The 13,613-nt window shown below is 41.7% G+C and overlaps 1 protein-coding gene across 9 annotated transcripts in view; it reads left to right on the top strand.

The window, feature by feature from the left end:
* Positions 1-10,926: 10,926 nt before the first annotated feature.
* LOC146430868 (uncharacterized) overlaps positions 10,927-13,613 on the top strand; it is a 537,765-nt gene continuing 535,078 nt past the window's right edge. For 3 of the 9 annotated variants that reach the window (XR_014855167.1, XM_085074905.1, XM_085074904.1), the window contains exon 1: positions 10,931-11,021. The gene's annotated coding sequence lies outside the window, so the exon portion shown is untranslated. Of the gene's footprint in view, positions 11,022-13,613 lie in introns of all 9 variants that reach the window. The other 6 variants (XR_014855166.1, XR_014855165.1, XR_014855168.1 and 3 more) reach the window with 4 other exon arrangements.

The raw sequence follows: 13,613 nt of genomic DNA, 5'->3' as shown, positions 1-13,613 counted from the left end.
TTGTTTGAAAGTACTAACCTAGCTCTTGTCTACCTTGTACCTCCCACCTTCTACCAAAGGCTTCCTGAGGCTGATCAAGGTGTGCTGTAAGTGCTCACTGGACAAACCCTCATCTTTGCATGGCAGAGCAGGCATTGCCTCTGAGACAGAGACCTGGAAAAACTGCCTTGTGTTCTGGGAACTGCAGTCAAGGAGCCTTCCAAAATAACAGAAAAGCACTTTTTGGCAGTTGATGTTGTCTGAAAGTTAAGTACAGCATCAAATGGGGAAGTTGGGCAGTGAGGGCAGGATTATGGACAATTATATTGTTCCAGGGAGATCTGGGGATTGATGCTTGGTTTTGATTAAATCTGCTCACTGTTCAAGGAAAATTAAGTTCTACTTGCCCAAATTATTTATGGTGAGGACCACGTGCCTTGCGTCACGTACTCTCTCTGGCCATTGAGTGATAAATCCATGTGATGGAGTTCTCTAAAATGCACGGGAGTTGCAGTAGGGAGTGAAAAAAGGCAAGAGAGGGAATAGGGAAGAAAGTCAGACTTGCCAAGATGTTTTATGTTTGAATTCTCTGCAAAAACAAGCTGAGGAGCATCCCATGCAGCACAAATCAAAGGGCAGTTTTGCAGATATCTGTGTGGTTCTGCAGCACCTTTCAGCTCTGGTGTCTGGGGTTTGCAGGTCACTTCACTTCAGCTGATCTTCACTAATTACTGATGGAGACTGGGGGGAAAACCTCTGAATTTCAGCTGCAGAGCTGATCTCTTTCAGAGAAGCTAAGCCCCACTTCATAGTAAATCTGGGGGGTTTTTTAATTTGTTTTTAAAGAGATGGGAGAGAAATCGTGGTGTAACTTTCCCTTAGTAAAGGGAACAAATTTTGGTCCTATTTTTGCTGCAAAAGTTGGTAGGAAATTGAGTTCAGAGCAGTGAGGACACAGTTCAGGTGTTGTGAACCCTAATGTACCTGATTTACTGAGGGGGAATAACGAAGCAGAATAGCCTCAACTGCTGGAATGGTTTTGCTCTGTTGAATTGCATCAGTTTGAGACAAGTAGATTTGATCTGTGACATGTGAGAGGGGATGTTGTAAATAGCACAGCCCCCTCTTCATCCTGCCTTTCCCTCTAAGCCTTTCCAGCTTAGAATTCAACACAAGCTTCTTTCTCAGCAGTAAGAAGGAGTTTTGATAATCCTGAAATGTCTAGACATCTGAACTCCAGCTCCAAGCTACCCAAGCCTGAGGTGTAGCTTTTTGGAATTTCCATTATCTACATCTTACATGATCTATGCAGTTCATGTAGCAGTTTGTTCACAACCGAAATTTTAAGTTGTAGAAAGGTACCAGAGAATTTGCAGTGGTTCTACGAGGGATAGGAGAAGTAGTTCAGGCAAAATAAGATTCAATTCAAGCGTGGGTAGGTTTATGGGATTGTAGGGTTTTAGTTTTATTCTCACACTCCTCTGTAATTCCTAATTTTGGACAGAACAGATGGACTGAAATTCTCTCTCTTCCCTTGTTTCCCTTCTGGGAGAAAACACGTTTGCAGGGACAGATTCACTGGTATAACTGAAGTAGAGAACAGGTCTGCTGCATTTCTGACCAACTGAAATCCAGAATAAAACCAGAAAATGAGGTTTATATGATGTTTTAGCCAAAGGGAAAAGACCCAAAACCAACATATCCCATTAAAGAAAAATAGCCAAGATAGGTATAAAGATCAAGTCACTAAGCCAAAGGGAATTAGACAGTTGTGTCCCACAATGCTGGATTAAACAAAGAGGAGTTCTCCTTAGGAATCCTGTGCCGGTGATGTGCCTGTATCCCCAGGTCAGATGGAAATGGTGTGGCTCCTGCAGAGCTTCTGCACCTCCCCAGAGGGTCAAACTCAGGTTCAGGTGAGCACAGCAATTCCTGCAGCCAGGGACAGGTGGACATTACTGTCCAAGTGAAGGAGTGACTGGACAGTGCATGCACCTCTCTGGTTAAAAATGGAACCAAGCAAAAGCAGTTCATCCATCCACAGAGTCCTGGCAGCTCTGCAGAGCTGATGGGCCAGAAGTGGCCAAAGAAGTTGGGGTGTAACACAGTGAGGGCTGCAGGAGCTCATCAGCCCTGCTGGGGACATTCAGCCCCTCTGAGGCTGCTTGGCCACACTGCCAGCCATAACAATTGGGATTAATTTGGGGCTGGTGACAGCAAGCACTCTCAACATCAACATGCTTTTAGCACAGCCACCCACTTTCTGTGAGAATCCCCTTGGTCACAACAGACTCAGGCAAAAGTAAGAGCATTTAGCTTTAATAATGTTCTTCTGCTAACACTCAGGAGTGAGATCCTTTGGAGGATTCTAAACAAACCAAGCTGGGCTCAGGAACTTTCTCCTGAGCTCAATATGGTTGGAGACTGAGAAAGGACTCAAAGAAAGTGTCAGACAAGTGGCCACTGCCCCAGTTTGTGCCTGCTGGTTCCAGCTGGCCCTGCAGGCAGCAGGCTGGCTCGGTGGACCCTTGCCTGAACCAGAGCAATAAATGTGTCCTTGCTCATTGCATGGCACATCATGCACTCCAAGGCTGAAACCCTGAAAGGCAAACTTCTTCCAACTACAGGATTTCAATTCTGGTAAATGTCCATATATGGCAGAGAAGGGAATAATTATTATATAGCAACTCTACTAGGTAAGAAATTATTTCATAATCCCTTTAATGTCTGTGCTTACATGCTAGCCAGCTGGCTTGGTTACTGCAGAGAAGAGAGGCTACTCTATTCCTTTAACAACTTGTTTTCAATCAAGCAAGCTAGTCTTTTGCAAGATCAATATGAGATGAACAGAAAATATTTGATTACCTCAGGAGCTGTCAGTGTCTGACTTTTTTCTAAGCTGACATAAATAACATCTGGGGCGGCAAATGTACATACTTCTGCTTTCTATTTCTGAACATTATTCATGGACTGAAACTTAGCTTGAAATTGAAACAATAAGAGTTAGAATTCTGGAAAAGCACCATTTCAATTTGCAGCAGAGAAACAACTGAAGCTGCCAGCTGGAATGAAGATTCTCAGCACACAGAAGGCAGAGAGCATGTGTAGCATGATGCAAAGTACAGTGCAACTTGCTTGTAAATCACACTGCCTTTTAAAATTCCAGTCCTTCTCTCTGGCAGAGTAGAATGCTGCTGAAGTATTGCCCCGTGCCTGAAATTATAGCACCTAGAAAATATTGCTGTTTGCTCCTGCTGGGAGAAAGGTAAACCAGACTTAGGAAAAACTATGCTGCATGTCTAGGGTGGATGCTGCAGTCACTTTTGCACCTTGTCTGTGCCCCATCTAGGCGAGGATCTGCAAATTTCCAAGTTGTTTAAATATCAGATGTGATTGCTGAATCTGAAATAGCTTTAGGGAAGGTTGCTGTCTTCACTCCTGCTGCACAGGTGGTTATACTGCTGCTTGGTAAGTCCTCGGAGCAGGAAGAACAAGGATACAATCCTACAATTTCTATTCTGTGCTCTGAAAGTGCCTTTAAAATGCAGCAGTGTTTCCTGCACAGCAGTTGTCCCCAGCAACCTCTTGAGATCTGAGCTATTAACTACCAGTGAATGAGTACATGTGCTGTGGCCTTTAACCTCATCTTTGGGTTATCATTTCTGATGTTTCTTTCAATAACTTTGCCAGTTTCCTTTTTTTTTTTTAGCTGCCACTGAGATTTTTTTTTTTTTTCCAGAGCTATGTCTCACACTTTCGGGCTGTATCCCCAGGATAGAAATTCTTACCTTTTCTTTCATATCTCATGTGCAATTTGTTGGCTCTGACAATTCCTTTCATTCTGAAAAATATTGCTTTGGAGAAATCAGTTTTAAAACCCAGCAGCAACTCAAGACTATTTTTGTCTGTAGCCATTCCAAAGAAGTACCAGTTGCCAGCTTGTCTCAAACACCACAACAGCAATCAGCACCTCCAGGTAATGGCTCCTGACACACTTTTCCTACAAAACATTGCTGAAAACTCATGATGTGGCTCATCTTTTCAGGCAAACAAAGCAAAACGCTGGGGGAGAGAAAAGATGAAAGCGTTTTCTTGCTGCCCCTTGGAAGAAGGGCTGTGCAAAGGGATGAGGAGATGTCAGTGTGGGATCCTGGAGTGGCTGGGGATGAGCCCAGGGACACTGCTGTCGTGTCTCTCCGAAGGAGCTGTCACCTTGAGTTAGGATGCTGTGCCATGGCAGACTGCCACCCACCTTGGGTGTGCTGTGAAGGGAGCAGGCTACAAGTGGTGCATCTTCCCAGGCACACCAGCTTGGGTAATGTCAAGGAGGGGGAAAAAAGGGGAAGGAGCTTGCTTGTCAATGTGAAGAGGAAAAATAAAAAATTTACTAAAACTTCCCCAGCTGCTGTGCCAATAAATTTAAAACTGACCCAGTGGTTTTTAACCACTCTTTTTTTTCCCCCCCAGGCTTTTGAGGGAGGGGTTTAAGAAGTCTTTTGAAACTCAGCTTGTGCAGGTGGGGATGCAGTCAGCTTTTGTCCCTGCCTGCCAGAAGGCATCTGAGGGACAGGGAGCACAGGCAGAGATGCCTGCAGTGATCTGGGGAGGATTGTCATTGCTGACCCTGCCTGGGGTGGAGAACAGCTTCCCTCCATGCTGAGGGTGCTTCCTCTCTGTGTTCAGGGGACAAAGGTTTGGCCCCAACACTCAGAGCTTGAGGCTGAAGGTATTTCACCTGTGAACAGCAACGCTTGGCCCCAGGAGCTCCTTCAGCTTTATTTTTTGTCTGTTGTTCCAGAGATAATTTGTAACCAAATAAAAGCCACGATTCAAACCTTGGGGTGCTGATGTCATGTCTGATCTGATGGCAGGTCAGGGACACTCAGGTGGTAGCCAGTGACCTCAGCCTGTTGCCTGCTTGGACTGCAAGGCTATAAAAGCCCAGAATATTCTCTGCTCAGGGTCCCTCCTTGGAGACACCAGCTTGAGCTGTTGTTTTGTTATTTAGTTATTGCTCCAAGATTGCATTATTTTAATGATCAGGATATTGGAGACTCTGCTGTGGGCAGCCTGGGGTGCAGCAGGTGGGCAAACAGCTGCTCTGGCTGTGTGCAGTGTGGGGTGCAGCCGTGGAGGGGCTGGGGTGGAGTTGGACTCCCAAAACTCAGGTTTCATCTTCTTTCGTGGTCTTCAAGTGAGCTTGTAATTCAGAGTTTTTCTATGTTAAAAACTTTCCTAAGAGATTAGGAAAACCAGGTTTCCACAGGAACATCCACCAGAAAACCTCAACAGCCACTGAAATAAGCTTTTGGAGTAAACTGAACTGATTTAGGAGCTGGCTTGGTAACAATAGATCAAACTAATAATGTTCATTATGTCCCAGCCCTGCAAGCAATTTTGCAAAGGCAAACCAATGCCTTTCTTGTGTTTGGCCAAATCTCAGGCTCTAGCACAACACAAAACTCAGCTGCTAAAGAACTGTACCTGGATTTAGCACTGCAAGAAGAGCAACACTTTTTCAGTGTAGTTTGGATCTCTTTTCGGGTACTCTGCTATACATAGGATGGAAAAGTCTGCCTCTGAGGTGTCAGCATTTGCTTTATATGGGAGATATGAAATTAGTTTACCTTTTCTTTCCTAGATTCTATATATTTTGGTGAGTTTTTTTGTTTGTTTGGTTTTTTTTGGGTTTTTTTTTGGGGGGGATCTTTTTTGTTGGGTTTTTTTGTTTTGTTTGTTTGGTTGTGTGGTTTTTGTTTGTTTGGGATTTTTGCTTGTTTTTTGGTGTTACTTTTTGTTTGTTCTGCTGTAACCTGGTCCTCCCCCCCAGACTCTGAAATCCAGATGAACATGCAGTTTGTTACTGTTATTTAAAAGTCAATCACTCTATTTTTCTATCTAATACTAGTGTTCAGGTATCAGACATCTCTGGATGCCTAAAATTGAGTATAGCTCATAAGTCTTAGGGAGGGGATGGGAAATACCATATGCAGCAAGAATGGGATTTGTCTTACCTGTTTACATAGAAATCCATTAATATCAGGAACAAATCATGGCATGTTATGAGTTTAAATCTCCTTTCTCCCTCATGATTTAATAATTATTTAATTTTCTTTGATTCTCTATCTTTCTTTTCCAAGTAAAAGAACCAACCATGCTCTGTCAAAATCTCTACCAAGCCAAGCAAAGCCATTCTTCTTATCCTTCTTACATTCTATAATGCTTTGACAGGACCAATGGAAAATCCTTTGTTCTACCCTTGCCGCCTGACGTCTTAGAAATAGGATTTATCTCTGAATGTTTATTCTCCTCTATTCTCCCTTTTAACAGTGTAAATATTTGACTTTGCAGTGGTGAAGTTAATATAAACTTCCCAGTAAAAACTTGGCTTAATGAAAACCACCCAAATACCTGTCAGTTTGGTGTGTGTGCAAGAGGATGGGTCAGAATTAGCTACCTTACACATGATGCTGCACATGCTTCAAGGGCTTTTTATTCCTTATGGCAGAATGCCTTTCAAAGGTGAATTTTGCAGCAGGTATTTATGTGAAATTAGATAACAGGAAAGAAAGTTTCTATTTCTCTAAGTACTGAAAGTTAGGTCTTATCCTAAAACTTCTTTAAATGTACTTTTTAAGAATATGGTGTCACATGTGGGGTAAGATACACCAGTGCAAGAATGTTGTAAATACAGCTGAATTTTAAATACCCCCCTGTTTTCATGCCTGCAATCATCTCAAAGCACACAAAGCCTTCTAGAAGTCAATCTGAATGAAACAGGGATACAATCAATTAGCTTCTTCATTTGCAGGAGTAATTGCTTAAAGATGTGAAAGAAGAGATCATCTTGAAATCTTGCTGGAAGTAGAAAATAAATGCAAAGAGAAAAGTACATTGATTACTCTGATCATTAACAGTTGTGTTTGACATTATGGCTATATTTAACAGTTGTCCTGGAGTTTTTTTTTTTCCAATTAAAGACTTTGTAGGATAATTTGCTGAGGGGTTGAAGGTTCCACCCCAGGATGAGGCATTCGTGGGTTGTGAGATGTGGATAAACAGAGCTGGACTGCAAACAGCAGCACTGGAGGTTTTGTACAATGCAATGCCAGGTGCAGCTTGATTTCATAAAACAATAACCCCTGGCTGATGGAGTGTAATATGGCACATCTTCAAGAATAAATGAGACAAAATATTCCAATTACAGACTAATCTTACTTCTTTCTATCCTGAGCCAAGTGTTTGCCTAAATTGTTCAGCAACAAATTACCCCAGGAGCAGAGAACTACCACGGAGGATAACAAAGTGGCGTCTGCTCAGGGAGATTAACTGTTGATCGCATTCTCATATTAAGAGTTCTTGAAGGGAAAAAAGCAAACTAATTCACAGCAGATGAGGCACTGATGTCTTGTTCTTTGTCTTCAGAGGAGCCTTCTGTGCTGTGTTCACCAGGATTTTTTTGGGAGCTGCTTTTTGAGGATTTGTGTGAGCCTTCTGCACAACACATGCTGCAATAAAAAAATAATAATGAAACTTGCAGGAACAGTTTTATGGGGGCTGGGAGAATTTGAGAAGTGTTGAGTTGTGACAATTGATGCCTGCATTCAGCACCTCTGAGAGATTTAATTAATGATCTGTCATTAACTCTTTCATGTCATAAGAATGTGTTTCTTTTTTTTTTTTTTTTTTTTTTGATTGTGTTAAGACTGGGGTTGACTTTGCCCTGCATGTTGCAGAGGGGAATTTATAGAGAGGCCAAATTGAGGTGCAGAGAGACAAGAAATGGAGACTGTGAATATACAGCTATTATTTGGTGAAGAAGTTTCAGGGAATGTATGTGCTGCAGTTGGGTTTACTCCTTTTTACTTTGAACTTTCCCCATCCCCAATAAATATGTTTATGTATCTGCTCTGATGAGAGTCTCTCTGCTCTTCAATCAGGGCTGGAGGTCCTTTGCAGTCATCCCTGGGGCTTGGATGGATATGGAATTCCTCCTTTGCTTCCAGCTGAATGTGGATCCACACAGACCCATGACAGAGTTTGAAGTGTTTCACAGTCGAGTACAAGTTACTGCAAGGATTAATTAGTTTATAAATATTTTCTACAACTTAAAAAATGTATCATTACTGCCTTGGAAAGAGCCACTTGACACGGTATTTTGGGCTGTGAAGATCAGCTGCAATTTTAAATGTGTGAAACCACTCCACTGGAATATCTCTATGCAGATGGGAGATTGAGCTCAGCCAGATTTTTCAGTGAGTGGCTAATGGTCATTGTTTTGAGAAATTCAGGGTTTAACCTAGCATGGTTTCTCAGTGTAACACTTCACCTGTGTCTCCTTTATTATTAAACACCCACATTTAGGTTAACCGAGCTGCTTTGCAAGCACAGGTTGTTAAAGGCAGTTCCTGACATTGGCTCTTTTCTTGCTCTTTAGAAAATATTCTCTTGAGAAGACCGAGCAGGATTTAAAACAAAACCCAGCAACCTAAGGTGGTCCTGAGTTGTTCCTGGAGCAGCCCCAGTGCTGACTCCTGATGAATCTCTGTCTGCTTGCCCCTAAGTTTAAAATCACAGGTTTTGTTGAATTTGTTTCAGGTTGAACTGAGCAGCATCCTGTAAATCCCTTTGGTTAACCATCGCTGCCGCAGTAACATTACAGAACTCTGGAAAACACTTGAAAAAAGTGATTTTCAGAATACTAAAAGAAGCTCAGAGTGAAGGGGCTTTGATGAAATGTGGCAGTTCAATAATGTGAATGCAAGAAGGAGGGTTTAATGAGGGGGCTCTGTTTGCTTTAGAATATGGGATGATTGGGTTGCAGCTCTTTAGGTTATGGGTATCTCTGCTAGGCAGAGCTAGGAAAGCACAGGTGAGATGCAAAGGCAGAGCTGTTGATGAAAATCAAACTTTTGGAGAAGCACTTGATCAAGTGCTGGCCTCAGGAGCTGCAAATCCTGATGAAGAAGACTTGATTCCTCCCAGTCAGTGACCCAAGGAAGGATTTTGCTGTTCCTCTCCCCCTGCCCTGTGCGGCTGAGTGTGCTCATGGTGTCTCCAGCTGAGAAGTGCTCTGGTGCATTGAACACCCACTGTACCTGTGCAGATTGCCTGCAATGCTATCAACTCCATTAGGAAGGTGTTTGCCAATGGTTTGGGTTCTCAGAATGCCTGGCTATCCTTGAGACCTCTGCAGTCAGCCAACTGCTGCAGGCTTGGCCAGCCACACTGCCTGGCAAAGCCAAAGGCAGTCTCGTTAGGGATAATTTGATTTAACATACCTGCTCAGGAAAGCAGGTGACTGTTCATTTAGCTAGTGGGATATTAAGGCTAATATTTCAACAAGTTTGGAATCATGGCATGGTATTTTCTATTTTCCTGCAGTAATTTAAAGTAAAATTAAGCATTTGGTCAGGTTAGTTGTTGCAAAACTCCACGTGCTTACTGTGCAAACTGTTCCAATCATCCACATTCCTGTGAGTGTATTAACATTAACATTGTCTAAAAGGCTTCTGCTTGATTTCTCCTTTCATTTAATTAAAAACCTTAGGGGGAAAAGAAAAAAAAAAACAACAAAAAAACCCAAACCCCACCTATACATTTTTTTCCATGCTTCCTGACAGGAAATTGTTTCAAATTTGAGCCTTTGCACAACCTCCCATAGTTCAGGTGCTCCTCTGCAGAGCTCCTCTAGTTGGTAATTCTTACTGGGAAGGTATTATTATGATAGCTCCAATTTCTATGTGGTAAAAATTTAGCATGGATCTTCCAGTCTTTCCCCAAGTGCCAGAACTGGCAAAGCCAGGCCCTAAATCTGAGATTGCCCTGGCCAGAGCTAGAAATATTCTGTGGTGCTTCCCTTTGTTTTCTCATGGCAAGGCTTCAAAACCCTGTCCTGCAACCTCCTCTAATTCCATAGGAAATTGGGACAGAACATATGTGCAATTCATTACTTTTGTGCCTTACTGCATTGCACAGATTTTATGTGTTATGTGGTTTTGGTTTGTGTTTTTAAGGCATTAATTTCTTCAGCCATAAAGTTCTACTAATGCAACACAGGTATGTTGGATTACATGATGTGTGGTCCTAAAATTCCTATCAGAGGGCTTAAAAATGCATTACTTGTATATTCACAGCAAAGGAGAAGCCTTTCTGCTAATGCCCTGAAATGTGTGCCAGGTCTTCAGGGCTTGCTACATATTGTGGCCCTGAGAAGAAATGCTCTACTTTCAAAGCTGAAGAAGTTAAGGCAATGAATTATAGAATTAGGTGGTGAGGAAATAATGAAGGAGACGTGAGAACTAATTGCAGGGGGAGATGTTGCAGAAGTATTTCTGAACTTGTACACTAGGGCAGAAGGAGTGGTACCAAACTCATCTGCACAGGCACATTAAGGGTATTAACCATCTTCTTGCCTTATGCAACACATCTAAATAATTAAAATGTGCTCTTTATGTAACCAGAAGCACATATTGCTTGCAGAAAAGTGTAAGGGGTAGGGAAAGGAGTTGGTAAAAAGATTTCCTGCCCCTTTAGCTGTAGAAATGATAGCCCAAGTACTGTTTCAACATAGCTGTTTGGGCTAAATTTGAGTGAGATGTGTATTGGAAAAGTCCTAATGATATTCATGAGAGTTCCTTTGCTTCTTCCAAGCTTAACTGGGGCTATGGTCATTATTAGTTTAGAGGAAAACTGTCCTCAGTATGTTGGATTCACTGCATCCCCATGCATAGCAGAAATTCTCCTTTCAGAGGCAGAAACCAGATCTTTGTTCAGGTTCTTTCAAACATTTTTTAACTCAGATCTTTGTTCACATTTTTTGAATGCTTACTAATCTTTGTTATCTTTTGCAATGAGTTTGGGGGAGGTTAGCAATCAGCTCTGGCCTGGTTACACCTGATAAGGAGGGAGGTGGAGCCAGGGCAGCAAACTGGCTTAGCTGAGATGCAGGTGAGGGCAATTACACATTGGGGTAATTAAAAGCATCTGGAAAGTTCCCAGGCTTCAGTTCTCTTTGGGCTGCTGAGAAGAAGACAGCAGTGGTAGGTTTTTCTTGGGCTTTTTTAACCTTTTGTTTCATGTTTGTGTAGTTTTGATGTCTCTGCATTGTGGTTTTTGTGTTGGAAATCATCAGAAGATATGAAGGTTTTTGGTTGTTTTTTTTTTTTTTTTAATTATATCCTGGTTTTCTGTGTTTAAATGAACAGTTGAAAGAAGCAAACTTATTTGTACCTGTAGGAGCCAAGCAGAGGCACTGCGCAGCTCCTGCTCTTCAGGGCTAACATCACTGTGGGAAGAGAATGTGACTTGTTATTTCCTTCCACTGAGAACAATTTGGATAACTAATCAAAAGCACTTTTTTTGTTGGTTTTTTTTTTCCTGCGTCTTAATTTTGGGTTTTGAAATTCCTCATTAGTAACATTAGAAGTAGAATGATGTTCCTATTGCATTAGCCAATAGCAGATGCTCTCTTTTATTTGCAGCTGTACAACGTGATGTTTCAAAGTGCTTTTCTCCCTTCTGTGACAAGCCTTAACTTTATTTGGCACCCAGTAAACATTTATTTTTGTCCTCTTAGAGATAAAGAATTTGCATGCAAGGTTTTTGAGTTGTCCTGAAACAATATTTGTCTTGATAATTGGATGCATTTATCCAGTTTTGTGGATGTTTTTCTTCTTAAAAAATGGTTTGCTGTTGTTGTTCTGCAGTGAGGTCTGTCCCTTAAAGCCTTGTTTACTGAACCCAGCTACCTAATCTAAAATATGTTACACCTTTGCCACATAAGCTGTGTGGAAGGAAAACCACAATATTATTATTCCATCTCCTCTGTTGTATCCTTACCTAAATGGGGTGAGCACTGGGGGTTATTTGCTCCTTTTTTAAAGCTATTCCAACACCTGCTATTTACTTAGGAAGCCTGGAGGATTCGTGTGGCTCTCAAATTGCTGCTGTTCCCCAAACCTCTCTGTGCTGCTCTTGGGCTGAGTCTGATGGAGTGCTTTGCATGCCTGGGAAGCTCCATTTCTCTCTGGTGGAATCACATGCTGACACCTCTCGGGGAGTCCCATATGCCCAAACACCTGAGCCAGCCTTTAATGCCTCCCAGCTACATGGCAGGCCTGGAAGAACCTCTCTCAAACTTTCTCTCCTGTCACTTTGCTATTTTTAGGAGCTGTCTTAGCAGCAAGCAGAGAGGGACAGACTAGGAGTAGAGGCTCTTATGTATTCCTTTGGAGTAATAAATAAATAATGCATTCCAGGCTGTGTTACAAGCAGATGTTCGTTGTTCCAACTTTATGGTTCTAGAGATAGTTAGTGGTGAGTTCAAAGGTAGTTTTATGGTATTTCTGGGGAAAAACAACAACAAAAACCACTGCAAACTGTTGCAGGTCTCAGATCCTGGAAGGCAACTTCAAATAGTTGTTTTTTTTCATGTTAGGAAGAGCAAGGAGAAAGGGGAGTTAAAATTCTGAAATCATGGAGTGACTTTCACATAATAAGTAGACTTCATCCTGTATGGCCTCTCTAGAAGATGAATTTTAGTCATTAATAAGCAGGATCTCTCTCTATTATGGCATACATTAATTTCTTTAGTTCCTCTTGGTGAGCTGAAGATTGTTGTTGCCCTTTTTCAGGTTCAGTATCCTCTGTCTGACTGCAACAGTGCAATTTGTATTTCCCACTTATGAAGGAAGGAAGGCACAGATGGATAGGATGACCAGGATCAGAGTGCTTTGGCTGTGGTTTAGGAAGGTGTTCTATTAACTGGAAAGAGATGCAGGTGTGCTCTGAATCAAACCTTTCTCTGGCAGGGAGTGAACTGGATTGCACTGATTTGGTAGAGGACAGCATTTTGCTTTTTACTGTGGAATAATATTACAGGCCTCGGGTGGAGCCAGGACCCTTTGGCACAAGGTTTGCACACAGACTAAGTGACCCTGAAGGTCTTCCACCCTAATTAAAGTCTCTCTGATCATTTGAAGTGGGGTGAACATATTAAAAAAGTTTCCTAGATATTTTTTAATAATTTAATGTGGATTTTAATTTAATTTTCATTTCACTGGCTTTGAAAGAAAGAAAACAATGGTTTTGGTTATCTGAATTCTAAAGGGGTTTACCTCCAAGTGCTCTTAACTCCAATAGATTTATTTTCTAGGACTGGGAAATAATGGCCAGCTGGGTGTGCATCTCTGTATTTGCACAAAATCTTCCAGGGTTATTACTGAACACTTTCTAAGCAGATATTGGCCACTAGTTTATGTATAAAATAAAGGGATAACAAATACTTAAAGGCATTCTGATACACCCTTCTCTCTGCCACACCAGAGAGCAATCATTGCAAATGGGATTACACAGCAATAGAACAAATGTCATTTGCTTTCTGTCCTCCAGCTGTAATCAAATAGGAGCAAAGTAGGAAAAACATTCTCTCGTGCATATGGTTTTTTTACTCTGTTTTCTTTTTCTGTGATTGCTGTTTCATTTTTAGTTGGTTGTTTTTTTTCTGAAACAAAGGATGACAAATATGTTTGCTTTCTTGAAATGCTGTTTCAAATGACAGAATTCTGCATTCTCTTCTGTCAGTGTTTCCTGTAGTTCTGCATTAAGGAAGTAAACTTAGATCTATGAGAGAA

The sequence above is a fragment of the Lichenostomus cassidix genome, chromosome 14 (genome assembly GCF_008360975.1).
Source record: "Lichenostomus cassidix isolate B80296 chromosome 14, HeHo_3.0, whole genome shotgun sequence".
NCBI lineage: Eukaryota > Metazoa > Chordata > Aves > Passeriformes > Meliphagidae > Lichenostomus > Lichenostomus cassidix.
The sequence above is the reverse complement of the archived record's forward strand: the minus strand, read 5'-3'. Positions and strand labels throughout refer to the sequence as shown.